Here is a 17,961-nt window from a genome sequence, read left to right as displayed (position 1 = left end):
AAGGCATTTGCTACAATAGGAGGAAGAAAAGTACAAATCCTTGGCCTTGACAAACCACATTCACGGTGAGAGATTTGCCACTCTGTGTTCTCAGTTCTGTCGTACTTCTGGTTCGTGGATACAAGTGATCCGGGTAAAATAACTTGAATAAGCATTTCAGTTAAAAAAATAATAAATTGACAGCACATCCATGTGCCTCTGTAGAGTGTCTGAATGATGTGTTTGTTGCTGCAATTTAGGTGGCAGAACAAAGAATGGAAATGTTTAAAGGGGACACATTTTCTTGTATTTATCTTTCAGATTGTCATATATAATTTCTAATATTGTTTCTAAGATAACATTTCAACTCAAAACTAGTAAATAATTTTATTGCAAGAGTGGTTAAAGGATTTAAAATACTTATAATTCTCATACACTGAGGAATTCAGGTGAAAACACTAGATTATAGAAAATATGATAAAAATAAAACCAGGCATTGTCAGCCATGTGGTTTGGATCTGTGTCCCCACCTAAACCTCATGTTTAGTTTTAATCGCCAGTGTTGAAAATGGGGCCTGGTGGGAGGTGATTGGCTCGTGGAGGCAGATTCACATGAATGGCTTAGTGCTATCCCCTTGTGGTGCTGTTCTCCTGATAGTGAGTTCTCACAAGATGTGTTTTTTTTGTTTTGTTTTGTTTTTTACGTGTTTAGTACAGCACTTTCCCTGCCTTTCTTTCTTGCTCCTGCTTCAGCCATGTGAAGTGTTGACTCTGCTTTCACCTTCCAATATGATTGTAGTTTTCCCTTGCTAATGAAAATTGGGCTACATCATGGAGGCAGGACATTCTCTTGGAATTCTTTTAGTACTTCCATGTTAAATAAGAATTAAGGATTCAGACTCTTTAAGAAAGAAGGCATAGGTTACTGACCAGTGAAGTCTTGGCTGATGCAGATAGTGAAAGAAAGAAGTTATAAACAGTAGTGACATCCTAATGATCTTCCAAATCTTAATTGAATCTTTATTCATATCCATCTTGTTAGTTTGCTCATGTTTTGATTTTTAAAAACATTTGACCACAATGCTTTTAATTTCCAGAAATGCTGATTATTTCTTTCCCTTCAATTCTTTCTGTATAAATTCTTTCTGCATAAAGACTGTAGCAGCTATGCCTATTTTATTCTTTTATATCTCCTCGTTTTTTTTCTTATTTAGTTTGTTTAGAGATTAATTTTTCATTTAGTACCAGGTAAGAAAATTCAAATAAGACTGTGTCTAAAATTAGGGAGTAATGTAGTATAGGGATGAATACCATATTGTTGGGATTTTGTGTTTACTCACTTTGAAGAGACAGTGTCTTCATTTGCATTACTAATAGTTACATCTTTGTGGAGACATAGATTGGTGGTGCTGGTATTGTGTAAAAGAATATATTTAGATGTGAATTCACCAAAGCTATACTAACTACTAAGTTATTTCTCAGCAGCATATTTACCTTTCTACATTTTGTTTTGTGATGTTGGGCCTGGGATTCTGTAAACTACATTTCTGCTTTGCAACCTGATTTCCTGTTTGAGTTTTACACAGAAGAGACATTAGAGGGAAGTGGTAAGATAGGAGGAGAATGAAAAGACTTTCCCTTTTCTGTTTTTTGGCTTTTTGCTCATGGACCTCATTTTGTCTATGGTTCCAATAGTTATCACCCTAGCAACACTTGTTCACCTTGACAGCAGTGGTTCTTTGATGTACCAGCAGCTAATTCAAACTTACAGTTTCTTTAACACTTGCAAATTAACTTAAAATGTCCTGTCTCAGAGAAACCAACTCTAACTGGCCAGCCCGTCCTCCTTAGAGAGGTCTGAGTTTTAGCTTCAAAGGCCCTTCCTCTAAGTTTCTAAGTTATTAATTCCAATATTTTCCATTATTTACCCCCAGCCATTGGAGTGATTAATTACTTACACTAGTTGCTACCATTGTAATATCTTAGAGTTCTCTTTTTATCCTTGCAGTTACCAAATTATTCTTTCTATCACACTATCCCTGAAAAGAGAAATGGCGTGTTTTCTGTCTCCTCATTTGACCCATCCTGATACTGGATGTGCAAGGAAGAATTTTAATTTGGAGAAAAATTTTTGTAGGAAATATGTAACATATAATAAAGGAAAATGTCTCATAAATATTTTAGATTTTCCATCCAACCAGTAACTAGAATGAGTTCTTCTTTTTCCTCTTAGTTTTAACTGTTGAGCAGACCTATGTATAGTGGCTATACGAATAAGCCACAAATTGCAGATATAATACAAATGTTTGTCCCATGTGTATATTCACAAGTCATTTTCTATCTTTCTTGTTGAGAGTCCCATACTGCTATTATAGGTGAGGTTCTTAAGAAATTTCAACTGACATAAACATATTGCTAACTTTCTAAAAATTTTTGAATTCAGTCTGTTACAAAACATCTATTTTATGCATAAAAGCTTAATAATATATAATTAATGTTTGCCAAATTATTGAGTGAAGCTGACAAAATATAAGAAGTGAATATCCCTTTTGATTCCTATTTTATTAACAAATAATTTCATGATAGTGTCAATAGAACTAAGAAAGACGTGAAGAAAGTCATTACAGCAAAGACTGAGATATTTAGGGGAAAGTGGTAAGTCCCTTTCAATCAATAATATTGATTGATATTATTCTTTCAACCAATAATATAAAAATCTCCCAAATGAAGTTTATCTAATGTGCAGGCATTTAGGATATCTAAGCATTTCTAAAGTCAGACTATCAGCAGATATAATGAAATTATGTATAATTAAAAGAATTAGAAAGTCTTATGGCTTGACATTTAACATCTACCTTAAGAATTTTAATATATAAATGTACCTATTTTCCCCGTGGAGAAGACTGTGATGTCAAAGGCAAGAGGATATGTTAGTATTTTCGTAACCTGATTCTTGTCTGATTATATTAGTTTTCTATGATTGCTAGAAAAAACTTCCACATAGTGGCTTAAACTAACATTAATTTATTCTCGTTTTGGATCTCTGGAGTCTAAAAATGGGTCTCACTGGCCTAAAATCATGATGTTGACAATGTTAAGGTCCCATTGAAGGTTCTAGGGGACGATCTACTTCTTTGCCTTTTCAGCTTCTAAAAACTGCCCACATTTCTTGGCTTATGGCCTAGTTGAAAAAGCGCTCTGATAATCCTAGTTAGTAAAGGAGAAAATCATTATCAAGGTAAATCCCATGTATGAATGGATTGTTTGCTGGACTTTTTATTCTGTTTCGGAACCAGTCTATATATTCTTGGATTAATTTCTTGCTAGTTTTTAACTACTTTAGCTACCTAGTATAGTAGGTCAAATTTTCTCTCAATTTTTTTCTTTATAAAAAATGTTCTTACTAACTTCATGGATCTATTATATTTAGTTTTTAGAATCACATGAGAGGATTTCATCTAATTTATAGATTAATTTGGGGATAAATTTGTAGTTTTATAATATTGAATCTTTCTGTAGAAGCGTGGTGTTTCTCTAGGATTTAAGCCCCTTCTTACGTCCATGGTAAGGTTGGCAGTTAAAAAAAATGTTTTGCACCTTTACTTTATTTACTTATCCCTTGTTCTTAGTTTATGAGTATTATTTGTTTTCTGAATGAGATCTTTAGGGTTTCATTTTCTAATTTGTGATTGCTGGCTACTCACTTTATATGTTGATATCTTTTTCAACTGGCTTAGTAAACTCATATTTATTTTAATAGTTTTCCAAGTGTTTTGTTGGACATCAGATTGTTGGCAAAGAATGCCTGTTTTTAAAATATGCTGTATTTCTGATGTCTTTTTGCTAGGACATCTTCTGTTTGCTAGGACCTACTTTTAGTCCTCAGTGATTTCTGATGATCTTCCAAATCATTAATTGAATCTTTATTCATATCCATCTTGCTAGTTTGCTCATGTATTGATTTTTAAAAACATTTGACCGCACTGCTTTTAATTTCCAGAAATGCTGATTATTTCTCTCCCTCCAATTCTTTTGTTTTTCCTCCTCTTCCTCTTGTTTTTTTTCCTGAATATTATTTTTAAGGGAATGCTATATTTCTTCAGACTTATTGATTATGATAAGAATTCTTTTAAAATTTATTTCTGTTTCAGAAATTCTAAGGAATTAGTTCAGATTTCTACGGGATTAGTTCTATTTGTAGGATTTTGTCACATTATTGGCTTTTGTAGTTTTTAATAGTTATATTTGAAGGACTCAGTTGAGAAGCTTTGATAGTTGGAGAGTTGTTTCATACGCGCAGAGAGGAATTTCTATTCTTTCAGCAATTATTTGTGGCTAAGTCCCAGGAAGGTTGACTAAAGTGGTGGTGTGGTAGAGAGGGGAGGGGCATGTCTGCTTCACCTCTACACTGTGAGCCACTGGGACAGAAGCCTTTTTCTTTCATAAATATATTTAATCTTTGGCATCTGGAGTATCACTAGCTCAATATTTAATTCAAATGCTTCCATATAAGTTAAGCAAAGACCTTTGTTAAACTTTTAAACATTCATTATTTTGTCTTAACAGTTGTAAATTCAATATAACAGAATAATGAAATTAGAAGCACTGATCTATAATTAAATCCTGGAGAGTAAGCAAGCTTTAATTTATTCTCTGCTTTAATGCCTATTCTCACATTGGCATTTTGCATCAATCACTGTTTGTCCAAAGATTTGGAGAGGGATGAACAAGAGTTACTGGAATGAACATTCGTGACATGTTTTTAAGATAGTGAATATAGAACTGTGATTGGAGTGTAGGGTTCACATAAGGAAAGAGCTGGAGATAAAGTTGTAGCCAAGCTGTGAAGATGTTTATATTTATGTCTTAGGAGTTTGGACCCTGTCAGTAATGAAGTATTGATGGGTTTTGTGCAAGAAAGCATTGTGGGGAAAGTGTCTGTATTTGACAGTGGTGTCATAAGAAGTATAAAGGAAAGGATTAAGAGATTGTTCAGTAATCTAGGATTAGATGGTGAGGGCCTGAGATAGTGTGATGGAAGTTGGAATGGAAAGAAAGTGACATTTAGAAGAATCTGAACATAATAACTTTAGGATCCGGTGATTTCTTGGATGAGAGAGAGAGAAAATATGAATGCTTAACAAGCATTAGGGTTTGAAGCCTGGGTGACTGGAAAAGAGGTGCTAGAGTTATAGAACTAAATAAAGGGATCAAAAAGAAGTGCTTGATAATGATTTCCTAGTTTAGCTGTTATTTAAATACTTAGACACAATCATGTTTTATGTCTTGAATTCTTTTACACTTTCTGTCCACTGACATCAAGAATATCCATTAATTACATAAGGGAGCAGAGGTGCAGAAGATGGTGTTTGAGCTATCTGCTGGTCAGACCTGGGGACAATCTGGCTGCACTATCTGCCATCCATCTTGTCGCCAAGACTATTAAGTGCATCTGCCTCTCTGGACTTGGTCCAGCTTTCAAGAATGGAACCAATTCAAAAGTTGACTCATGAATATACTAGACTGTTACCTGTCAGTCTTTCAGGATAAGTTTTATGAAGATTTTTTTTCTGTTAAAAGTTGCTTTAAAGGTATGCAAAAATCCTCTTTTGAGGCCTCCTAGGATTTTGCCTCTGTTGCTATTGATAGATGTGCATTCAGGAAACTCACTGTTCTCATAATAGCGTTGTTTTTTCTTTAGTAATTCTTTTCGTTGTGCTCTGTCAAGCTAATGAGTGCTCTGTCAACCAACTCATTGGTTGTCATAAGGATTAAATAGGAAAATATAAGTAATATGCCATGAAGAATGCTTTGCTCAGTTAGCCCTCCATAGCTGTTAACAGTTTACCATCAGGATTCACAGACTCAGGAACTTCTCTACTTGTTACTGGTTGTGTTGTCACATTTAAGACAATGTATATCATACTTTAATATGCATTAAAATAATCTTTAGGATTTATTAAAACACAGATTACTGGGCCTCACTCCCAGAGTTTCTTATTCAGTTGGTCTTGGCTGGGGCCTGAGAATGTGTAACTCTAAAAAGTTCCCCAGTGACGTTGATACTGCTGTTTGGGGATCAAATGTTGAGAACCAGTGGTTTGAGAGGGATTGGATGGGGCAAAATTTTTGTTTATGATGGAGTCAGTCACTTTGCAATTAAGAATTCTGTTCTTCTTCTGGCTGTACATTCTGAACCTAGTCTGCTGTGCTCTTTGTTTTCGGAATCAGCAGAAACCAGTCAGCAGGTGACAAATTTCATTACTCTACTTTCTTTGAATTTTCCCAGAGAGTACTAAGTATACCACTGTTAGTGCTGGCACTTTTTTGTTATTTTAAGGATTTGTTGGTTTTTCCAAGGTGGTTTTCCCTTGATGCCAGAAGACGTGAATAGAAACATTATAATGATGTTTGGGTCTATCTTGCTATTTGACATATGGTAGAATTTTTCACTTAATATTAATTTTCTAATCTGAACTTTTCTTTTTTACTTTTTTTTCAGTTCTCATTTAATTAGAGTTACAAATGGCATCACTTATAAACATGCTTATTGTAAGCACGGCAATGTGGCTTTCAGCATCTCTGTAATGAAAGTTTAAACTACTTGGAACTCTAGCTTACATTCCTTTAAGTCTTTATGATCTAAATATTCTTTTCCATGATGCCAAAAAGGTTCTGTGTGATCATCTAAAGTTTGAAATTCTTTTTCAAATCAACGGCACTGCCAAACTCAGAAGCAACTGTGTGAAGAAAATGTGTGGAAACACCACTCATTACAGGTTGGTTTATAAAAAGAGTTGCAGATTGATAGGTCTTTGAAAAATGTTTGGTGACACAAAACTCTTTCAATCAGTTCCAAATCTGGCAACTCTCTTGTTGCATTAGATTTTTTTCCCCTCACTTTTCTTCTCTTTCTAACAGAGACAGACACATCCCTTTTCCTGTGTCCCATTTTAGATGACTGATGGAAAAGTAAACACCAAATATGAGCATGTGGGGATGGTTTATTTCTTTTTACATTGACTAGAAGGCAGTGTTGAAAGGGAGACACTGCTGTCATTTCACAATGTAGGAAATTTAGAAAAGGTGTTAGAGCTGTTTTAAATAATTTCTATTTTTGGATTATGCCATTCATGAGGGTATGTAGTCTTTCCTTTATAGAAGAAATTTGTTTAAAGTATATCTGAGATCTCTTGGTGACAAATAAACAGTGTGTTCAAAAGAAACCCTGTAATTTTTTCATTAGATGATTCATACTTAAAAATGTCAAATGATCAGAAATGAAAGACCCAATGATCGGGTCATTAGAAACATATGGTTCTGGGAATTATTATGCATGCCAACTCTAAATATGGAATCTCAGTCCATTCTTTTGTCCTTATAAAGATAGTAGAGGCTTTTGTGCCTAGTTTTTTTCTTTTTACATTTTAAACTCAGTGCCCTTGCATCTCCTTTACCTGTAAGGTGGTACAGCCTAGTGGATAGATAGAAGTGCTGTAGGATGAGTTTGCCTGAGGTCAAGTTCTGACTCTACTAATGCATGAAGTGATGTTGAGAAAGCAAGTTAGCCTTTCTGTGCCCCCATTTCCTAATTTGTAAAATGAAGATAAGTATACTTACCCTGAAAGACTGCAGTGAAGATGAAATGAAATCATACCTGCAATGCCCTTAGAACAGTTCTTGGCACATAATAGGTGCTCCATCAGTGTTGGCTTTTTATTTACTTTGACTAGACTTCTTAGTTTGACTTACTATTCCCCCTAGAGAGGAAAGATTACAACAACTTTAATGTAAATTACTATTTAGGATGCCCTTTGGGAATAGATCTGACTTAAAATGCCTTAAATATTATACATTTAGACTATCATCTTTATGAAAATTGAGTATATGATATTTTGGTCATGGGTTTAAAGATAGATACACTTCTACTATTAGAAACCATTGTTTATTATAGTAAGTTCTCCACACATTAAGAATAGAAAATTCTGTTTTAGACCAGTAGATTTAGGGAGACTATATGATCTTTATTCCTGTATTATTTTCTCAGCAGCAATGGAAAGGTTGTATCAAAAGGGATAATTTGTTAATCATATTGAAACTCTTAAAGATGACCATAGGAAAATATAACTTTATGAAAATCTGTTCTTCTGAACTGTACATTTGGATTTGATATGGATGTTTCAAGATATACATTTTGGAAATATTAAAATAATGTGTTTAGATTCCTGGTAATGCCAAGTTTCTACTTGTTCCTTGATTTCTCCCAATCTATCAAATCAATAGCATTTGTTGCTTCTTGCACAGGATAGACCCAGATGAGAATCAACATTTGCCTTTGATCTTTCAAACGGAATTTGCAACATGTATAGCAAGATGGTAGTCTTCAAGCAAACACCTTTTGTTTGCTAAAGACATGCTTTTTTGAGGTAGAAAAAAGGAGGGGATGTATATTATGATATTCTTATAAATCAGAACTCTATATGAAGATCTCAGAGCAGAACAGAACAGAGAGGAACAAAGGACAGAAAACATGGGAAATTTCCACAATATAGGAAGGAGCAAATCTCCCCTGTACTGGGGAAGATTACTGAAGTGGAAGATCAAGAAATTTGACATAACACTTTTACTTCTCCATCCTGTCACTATTAGGTGAGATCTTGAAACTAGGAGGGGACAAGTAAAAGTTTAATTGATTGTTCCAAATTCCAGAACCTGTAGACCCTCTTTATAGTGAAATGTCCAATATGACATTGGGATGGCCAATGGGGGAGGCTAAGGGTACCTTGAAGGAGTCGTGCAGTGAAGGGCTTCCTCTCCATCTCTTCTCCAGTGTTCACATTCTGTGAGGACCAGTGGACTAAGGAGCATAAAACTCACTGCCAGGTGCAATGGCAATTCCATGGTCATCAGATGTGGGTACTGTTAAAAAACCAGGGCAGACAAATCACTGTTACCAGGAGAGGATTTCCAGCAGACTACACAGATTGCAGGACATTTCAGCAAAAGCCCCAGTAACCCAGAAGACAGAGGAACTAGATGTTCCTTTTCATTCAGAAACACTCTCTTGGGAAGAAAGAGGAGTATGAAGAAAATGTTCCTTCTAATTGTAAAGTAAAAGGATATTTTTTTGTTTTTCCATCTGTAAGCAGAAGACCTGTAAGGAGAACCATATCAATGATAAAAAGTATTAGGTTGGTGCAAAAGTAGTTGTGGTTTTTGGTATTGAAAATAACGATAAAAACCGCAATTACTTTTGCACCAACCTAAGAAATGAATTGCAGAAGATAAACTTTACACCTACCAGGTAAACGATTTCTGTGTTCAAAAGTACAAGGAAAGTTGACTTTTCTGAGCAATGGAAATGTGGCAGTATAAACATAGCTCATTCAGCCCCAATGTGGATCATAACCAGTGTGCCAGTGCCTGGAGATTTTAACCTAATTGCTCACCTCTTTCCAATTTTCGCCTTTAAATTCTATCGTGTATTTTGCTGCCCATGTAATCATCTGCCTGCAGTCTGCCTCTATGTCACGCAATTCCCTGACTCAAGTACCTCAGGAATGCATTTCTTTATACCTGGAAGAACTGTGATTCACACCTAAGGTTTATTTTTTGTTTTATTGCTGTTTTTTGTTCCTTTTGAATGACTCTAATTATAACTTATAGCAAGTTGGGTATAGTTTGTTCTATAATTTTTAGCTATAGAAAATGACTATTTAGATCATTTTTCCATGCCTTCACTGTTATTCTAAACATAATATATAGTTTCTGACTATGACAATATAATTGTTTTAATAAAAATTCAAACTGACCAACAGCAGGAAGTGTATATAAGCCTTCAAATACTACTGCTAACCAATTGAGTTCAGTGACCACACTGAAACCTGAGAAAAGCATGCTTACAATTTAGCTTTGTGGTATATTGGAGTCTTATATGTCAGTATGCATGTTTCATGGGATTTGTAAGCTGAAAGACCTTGATGCTGACTTAATACAAACAAGATTAAATATTCTTAACAGAGTGTGCTGACCATATGTGAGATTCATTTGATGGTGTTTTTCATTTTCTTTATAAAACACATCTCAGGATCACTAGCAGTTGTTGTTCTGAAACTTAAATGACACAAATGAAGTCATATTATTGTGATCAGTGAATCCATCTCTAATGGTTTAAATTTTAGATTCTGCTGATCTAAATTACTTCTATATCACAGTATATCATGCATTCATTTAAACATTGATTTTTTTTTTCCACATCATGGGTTAGGCACATGCTAATGCACATGAGACAGAAGAGATAGAAGGCATAGTTTGGGGTCTCAAAGAACATACAGTGTGGTCAAGGGTTGGAATAATAAACAAGTAAATATAAGGGTAAAATTTGTATAAGTTTATCTTGGAGCCTAGAGAATGGGCTGATCCCCTCGTATGGTCATGGAAGGTTTCCTTAAGTCTTGGTGAATTAGTCCCCATTACCCAAGTAAATAGAGGAAGAATGCATTGAAAACCAAGGAGATAAATGAAGCTGATACGTTTAGAGAACCTTGAGGAGTTTGATTAGAACAGACGATAAGATGCACATGGAGAAACTGCGTAGATATAAAGGCTGAAAAGGAGAGTTTAGGTGAGATCATGCACTATCTAAACGTCACAAGAACTCTTTTAAAGTATGCTTATTTTACATGTGAGGAAACAGCCTTGGGGTGCTTAAACAACTAGCTTATAACTAGACAGTATGTGGCAGAGTAGATCTTCTGACCCCAAATCCTGGCCTCATCTCATTATCACAAACAGAGGAGTTATTGGATTTTTTCATCTCTTAATGGCTCTTTTTATTTCTACCTATAGTATCAATCATTAATGGAAAGAAAATTTTGAGTTGGAATTGCTTAATGGTAGAGAACAATGCTATTCCAAAATTTATTATTAATAATGTCATAGCTCTCATGATTATAAGAAGCAGGAAGTTCCCATCTATCTTCACAGCCATTTGTTTAAAGTTTGTATTGAGTATGAGACAAATATATTTTAAAATATATATTTTTATCCTTTAAAAAAATATGTTTCTGCCACATGTATCGGCAAGCCTTTCATTTTGTCCTTCTGAATATCCATGTGTTCAGAAGCCTGAGAAGTAAGGGAACTAAGGGATGAGGCCGACTGGAAGGTTGGTCTCATATAGATGTTCATCTGTGGTTGGCTAAAATTGTTTTGAGATTTCTTCTTCAGAAATAAGGACCCAGTGCTAATGAATGATTTGATGTCTTAGAGTGACTTAAAGTAGCAGAAACATTCTAAGTATTTAGTTTGGAACCATTAAACTGAAACACATGAAAATTTAGTCATGCCTTATGATCCTTGAGTGACCATCAGGAAGAAAATAATCATTCTTTTAAGGGAAAATTTATTATTCTGAAGCTCATCCCCCTAAGGAGAGGTCTAATAGTAAACATTAGGTAGGTATATATGTGTGTATAATTTTTCTGCAATAGAGAGACTCTGTAGGATTCTTAATGGGACCCAGTAAATTATGAAGGACTAAGAATCATTTGAAGTGTGACACCTTGAACTGAGCAAGTGTGTGTGTGTATTTGTCTGTGTTTGTGGATAGCCTTGGATTACTTTTAATCTGTAGTGTGAGATTCTCTAGAGTTGATCCTAGGTAAGCAAGCAAAAATTTTTACATGACATTTTAGGTTAACATTAGGTGAAAGAAGGTTTTTTGTTTGTTTTGTTTTTTAATAGTAAGAGAGGATTTTCATAAAGTAACATACTGATTCCATTATGTCGTTCAAACAATAATATCAACATCATGTTCCACAATAGGAAAGCTTTAGAATCTATAAATTAATGTTTTATATGTGAATTATAAATACAATATTTTAATTATGTTGAAATTAAATCAATACCACATCATCAGTTTCTCAGCTCACATGAATAAATAGAAATGTGATCTTTAATTTTTATTGAGCTGTTTAACAATTTCTGCTTTTTAAAATTCATGATAGGCTACTAAATCCCTTTATAAATTCTTCCTTTTACCCCCAAAATATTTTCAGATGATGCAGAATAGAACAAGTTGCTACAGTAACTGTGCAAGCTAAAGTAATATGCCTTGTAATAGCCATGAAATACAAGTAGCGTTATTATGAATTTTGTGTTTTAGAAAATGGAAATGTATAAAGGTGATACAACCATAAATAAAATTTAATTATGTGTTGATCAATCAAACGAAAATCTGTGAATCACATTTTCTTCACCTATAACGTTTTTGCACATTCTCAATTGTTTCATTATGTGTTTACTTTCTTAAAGGGTAGCTCTAAGGATTCTTTTACTTCACTCAAATTTTGCTTTAAAAATATAAAAAGTTTAATAATAGTGTATTTAATCTAATATCAGTTGTGTTAATATTTATATTTTATTATAATTGTACAGAAATATATAAATCCAAAATCTTATTTTATGTTTTTACAGTTTCATAGACTTTTTTTGCATTTGAAGAATATTTGTGACATATTTTCCACAATTGCAAAGAAAATTTGAAAGTTAGCCACTTCTAAAGAACTACTTCTAATTTGAGGGCCAAGAAAATATCTTTAATTACACATTTTACATATTTATGAGAATTCTTATAATAGCATATAACAAAAATTTAGGCAAAACATAAATTTTGATTTGAAAAATAGTATCACCTACTTGATTCCATCCACCTATATGTTCTATTAAATAATAACTTTCTAAAACATCTAGTGTCGTAATAACTTTTGCAAAGATTTCAGTCACACCTAATAATGTATCATGATATAAATACAGCATGTTATAAACATTATTCAGCTTCTTTTACATTCTTACTCCCTATTGGTTAAAATATTGCAAAATGGACAGTCTTTTTGTAGAGGTACACAAATAACTGACAGGTTTGGAAACAGTTTGCGATTCTTTAATTGCTATTTTCTCTGAAAACTTTCACTGCTACATCCAAAAGACATGTGACATTCAAAAGTATACACTTAAACATTTTGTAGCTAAGTGTTCGTGTGTGTTAATGGCATAAACTTAGGATTGGCATAAATTTTTAGGAAAATAACTTTAAATTGATACCATTTAAAAATATCCACAATAACTATTTGTGATGATCTTATTAGTTTCTCTTAAGACTGATGAAACTAGAGAATCTCTCTTTGAGATGGTTTCTGTCTATTGTCTGTAACTTACCACAAACAGATTCTGTTTTTGTGGTGTGCTATTAGTTGTGACATTCAATATAATTTAATAATTCAAAGGACATTGATCTCATTGACAGTGTTCAGTAAGAATTTGCTTTTCATTATGCCAATGATTTCATATTAAATTAAGACACATTTGTAAGAATCAAATAATTAATTCTTAATTTCATATATATTTTTTCTTTTTCTTTTTTTGATACGGAGTCTCACTCTGTCACCTAGGCTGTAGTGCAGTGGCATGAAATAGGCTCACTGCAACCTCTGCTTCCAGGTTCAAGCGATTCTCCTGTTCAGCCTCCCAAATAGCTGGGATTACAGGCACACACCGCCATGCCCAGTAGCTGAGTTTACAGGAAGGCACCGCTGTGTCTACAGTCAGGCACCGCTGTGTCCAGCTGAATTTTGTATTTTAGTAGATACAGAGTTTCACCATGTTAGCCAGGCTCATCTTGAACTCCTGACCCTAGGTGATCCACCTGCCTCGGCCTCCCCAAGTGCTGGGATTACAGGTGTGAACCTAAAATTTTAGGCACCCAGCCTAAAATTTCTTTATCTTTCATTCTGATTCCCAGTAATTTCCAAATAACCTTTAGTCAAATTTGAAGAATTACTTATGCCATTATAATGGTAAACATGCTTTCAAGAAATAAAATGTTTTTAGCTATAACTTTTGCCTACTCTATTTGTCTTAACATATCTTTATAACTTATTGGTGACAGGTGATCACAAAGAAATTTCCCCCAAAACTGAAATAATTTCAAATATATTTATTTATATGATTTAAAAATGTTTTTAGTGTTTGGTAAGTGACTCTTCTCTATAGATTAACATTGTCATGGCAGAACCAATTTGCATTCAATTAAATACAATATATTTTCATTATCATTTATCTAAATATAAAGATGCTATAAAACATAGTCTGTCTTAAAATTTTTATAATTTGAAGATAAAATTTTACATATAATAGTACTTAAAAATGTTTTTTCCTCCAACTTTTAGATTCCAAGGGTACATGTGCTGGTTTGTTACCTAGGTATGATGTGTGATGCTGAGGTTTGGGTTACAAATGATTCCGTCATCCAGATGCTGAGCATAGTATTCAATAGTTAGTTTGTCAACCCTTGTTCCCCTTCCTCCCTACCCCCAAGTAGTCCCCAGTTTCTATTGCTGCCGTCTTTATGTCTATGTGTAGTCATTGTTACCATCCACTTATAAGTGAAAACATGCAGTATTTGGTTTTCTGTTCCTTCATTAATTGACATAGAATTGGGAATGTAAATTAGTTCAGCCACTGTGAAAAGAATTATTAAAATTTCTGAAAGAATATAGAACTGCCATTCAGCACAGAAATCCTATTATGGAGTATATATGCAAAAAGATACATGCACTTACATGTTCATTGCTGTGCTTTTCACAATAGCAAAGATACTGAATCAACCTAGGTGCCATTCAGGGCTGGACTTAAAGTGTGGTACATATATACTATGGAATACTATGCAGCCATAAGAAAGAGTGAAATCTTGTCCTTTGCAGCATCATGGATACAGCAGGAGGCCATCTCCTGGTCAGGCTGGCCTAGAACTCCTGACCCGAGGTGATCACCCACCTCGACCTCCCAAACTGCTGGGATTACAGCGTGAGCCACTGTGTCCGGCCTTTTGACTTTTTATTAATAGCAATTGACTAGTGTGAGATGGTATCTTATTGTGGTTTTGAGTTGGCATTTCTCTGATGATTAGTGATGTGGAGAATTTTTTTTCATACATTTGTTGGCCGCTTATATGTCTTCTTTTGGGAAGTGTCTCTTTATACCTTTTGCCCATTTTTTGATGAGGTTATTTGTTTTTTGCTTGCCAAGTTGTTAAAATTTCTTGTAGATTTGGAATTAGACCTTTGTCAACTTCATGGTTTGCAAATATTTTCTCCCATTGTGTAGATCTGTTTACTCTGTTGTTAGTTTTATTTTTCTGTGCAAAAGCTTTTTAGTTTAATTAAACCCCACACATCAATTTTGGGTTTTGTTGCAATTGCTTTTAAGGGAGGAAGACATTTCATTTTTATAGAGAAAGAAGGAAGATAAATGGAATAAGATTTTGAACTTGGTATAAATGGGAAGGTATATGTTCTGAACATAGGAGAAAGATACCGTATGCTCTGAGACTGACAGGGAGAAGGGGGCAGGGATTACTGGTGTCTGAAGGTACAAGGACAGGAAATAGAGTGAGTTCATGCTTTGTTTATTTTGCAAAATCATTTGTGAATTGTAGGAAAGGAAGGCAAGGTAATTTGCCCCAGGGGTTTTGAGAGTGGAAAGTTTTGGAATGGCTGTTTACAATTGGATGTGAGATAGCCAAGTAGGGCCAGGGAATAGTTAGCTGTGTGGTGTTGAGTCACATTAATTTAACAAGCATTTCCTGAATTCTTGCTACATGTCAAGCACTTGGCTAGGCTCTGGAGATACAGAGATTAAAGATCTGGTCCTGGTCCTTGGGAGTTTACAGACATGTCAATCACTATTTACTCTGTGGGTGCTGCTATGGCAGCTGAGAAGAGGAAAGTCTTTCTCAGCTTGGGTAGGAGACAGAAATGGATATGTTTTCCTTGAAGGAGAGCTTCTTAGACCCTATTAGGTGCTACAAGATCATCTTGTTTTCAAGCAAATTAATAGCAGAATATTCTTAAGGTCTAAGTTATACACTGAATGGCATCTGACAGTACAGTAGGAAATTAAACTACAAAATCTAAAAATAATGAACACCGAAGTCTTAGGCAGAGTCTTTCAATTGTTAGTTACGAAAATCCAAAGTAAGTTAAAGAGGAGAAAAAAAAATTGAAATTGTTGATTCACACCATTGCAACAATTTATAAATCACTTTTGGTTTCAGAAATGGCTACATTTAGGGGTTGAAATAATATCAACATGTCTCGATCTTTCTAGGATTTTGAGAAAGGAGCCTCCTCTATACTCCAACAGTTTCATATCATACACCTATAAGCCTGTGTATTTCCCTTTGAGAAGGTGAGAAGGAAAACTTTCCCTTTAAACTTTCTCTTTTGCTACAGCTATGCCGCAGAACTTTGAGTCCCAGGTTCAGAAAAGCTGTGTTCTCTGTCCAATCTGCCCGCCGAATCTGATGAGAACATTTTGCCTTACCCTTATAGTTTCAAAAAATATACTATTTTATATTTTTTAAAAGTTTGGGGTAACACTATTATCAAACCTACAATTAAAGCTTCATCTTTATTAACAAAGTAGCCGCTAATTATCTGAACATAATTCTGAATACATACCATGTGCAATTCTAGTGTTGAGAGTTAATAATTTAAACTGAAGAATATAAAAATGTACATTAGAATCTTAGATGCAGATGTAGGCAAAGTCATATGTGCTTGAGAAAGAATTTTTGTGTTATATAACTTGGGATAGATAAAGCATTATAAAACCTTCAGTACAGGGTCTTCCTTAACATTCAAATGTGCTGGCCTGTTAACTGAGATTGTTAAGATTTTTAATGAAATGTAATCCAAATAACTATTAAACACTAGTTTAATAGTTTTGTTTTAATAGTTTTTCCTAGTTTTTTGTTTTAATAGTTTTTCCTAGTTTTGTTTAATACTTTCAGGATATCTGATCATGAAAATATAATGTTTCTGAAGCAATTTTTTTAAGAAGTTCAGACATAGTCACATGAGGCTAATCTTAAGACTATTTGACTATATTATAAGCAAGAGAATTGATGTTTTGGGAAGCTGAGAAAATAATGTATATATGTTTTATGTAATCATTAAGAATCATTTTAGTGTACCTTATTGCATATATCTGATTTCTGTACTCCTTTTTTTGGTTAGAAAAATGACCACAATAGCTATAAAACATTGCTTCCTTTACCTAGTTTATTTCAACTTTGTCATATCCTCATTTGCATTCATCTGTAAGTGAGCAATTAACATTATTATTTGTGTTGCTCTTAAGTAATAAAATATTATCCCATAAATTGTGCTTTAGGTAGTCCAGTTTTATTACTATGATTAATAACTATGATAATAATTATTATTTGTACATCATTTAACATTTTTTGGCATAAGAAATCATCACCACAATAAAGGCAATGAACATATTCATCCACTGAGCATTAATAATGTTTAATGCTTGGATTTTGAAACTATGTTAGAGAGCAGACTGAAGGATGAAAACATCAAGATTGTCACTGAATAGGAAATAAATGTCCTGCTATGGAAGACATGAAATAATATAAAAAATTTAAAGTTTCTGCACAACCCAGGGTAAAAAAATGAAGCTTATGACTCAGTCTTTGCAGTCAAAATATCTCCTCCCCTCCTTCGAAATGATCTCAATGAGATAAGGTTACCGCTGTGGTCATCACATTTTTTTAAGAGCAGGGCATTCTGCCCTCTAAGTTTCTGGTCAGAGGTTGAAACAACGTAAAACAAAATAAGCACCATTGTTACATAAGCACTGCATGTAGACAAGGTATATTTAGCTTTGTAAGTAGTTCAGAAAACTTCTTTTTTTGAATAAATTAAAAAAGAAAACAATATTATTTATTCAACAATATGTTTAGATGTATTTATAGTTTATAAATAAACAGCATCTACACTAAAAATCACTAGGTACGTATTTGTGGCATTCAGGAAACAGCCAGTGCTTGTAGGTGATTTCTTTTTTTTTTTTTTTTTTTTTTGAAAAAAAAAAAAAAAAAGAAAAAAAAAAAAAAAAAAAAGAATGAAGGAG

At 33.8% G+C, this 17,961-nt stretch overlaps 1 protein-coding gene and 1 long non-coding RNA gene across 2 annotated transcripts in view; both read left to right on the top strand.

Annotated features, from left to right (window-relative positions):
• The window catches only part of SUGCT (succinyl-CoA:glutarate-CoA transferase), a 692,109-nt gene that overhangs the window by 351,796 nt on the left and 322,352 nt on the right, over nt 1-17,961 (top strand). The window lies entirely within an intron of this gene.
• Nucleotides 15,213-17,961, top strand: part of LOC116527450 — a 13,118-nt gene continuing 10,369 nt past the window's right edge. Inside the window, exon 1 of the long non-coding RNA XR_004258545.1 lies at nt 15,213-17,718. This is a non-coding gene — a long non-coding RNA (uncharacterized LOC116527450). The remainder of the gene's footprint in view (nt 17,719-17,961) is intronic.

This window comes from Sapajus apella, unplaced genomic scaffold (genome assembly GCF_009761245.1).
Source record: "Sapajus apella isolate SASKATOON/1434 unplaced genomic scaffold, GSC_monkey_1.0 scaffold54, whole genome shotgun sequence".
In the NCBI taxonomy this organism is placed as follows: Eukaryota; Metazoa; Chordata; class Mammalia; order Primates; family Cebidae; genus Sapajus; species Sapajus apella.
Note: the sequence above shows the minus strand (reverse complement) of the source record. Positions and strands in the feature narration are given on the sequence as shown.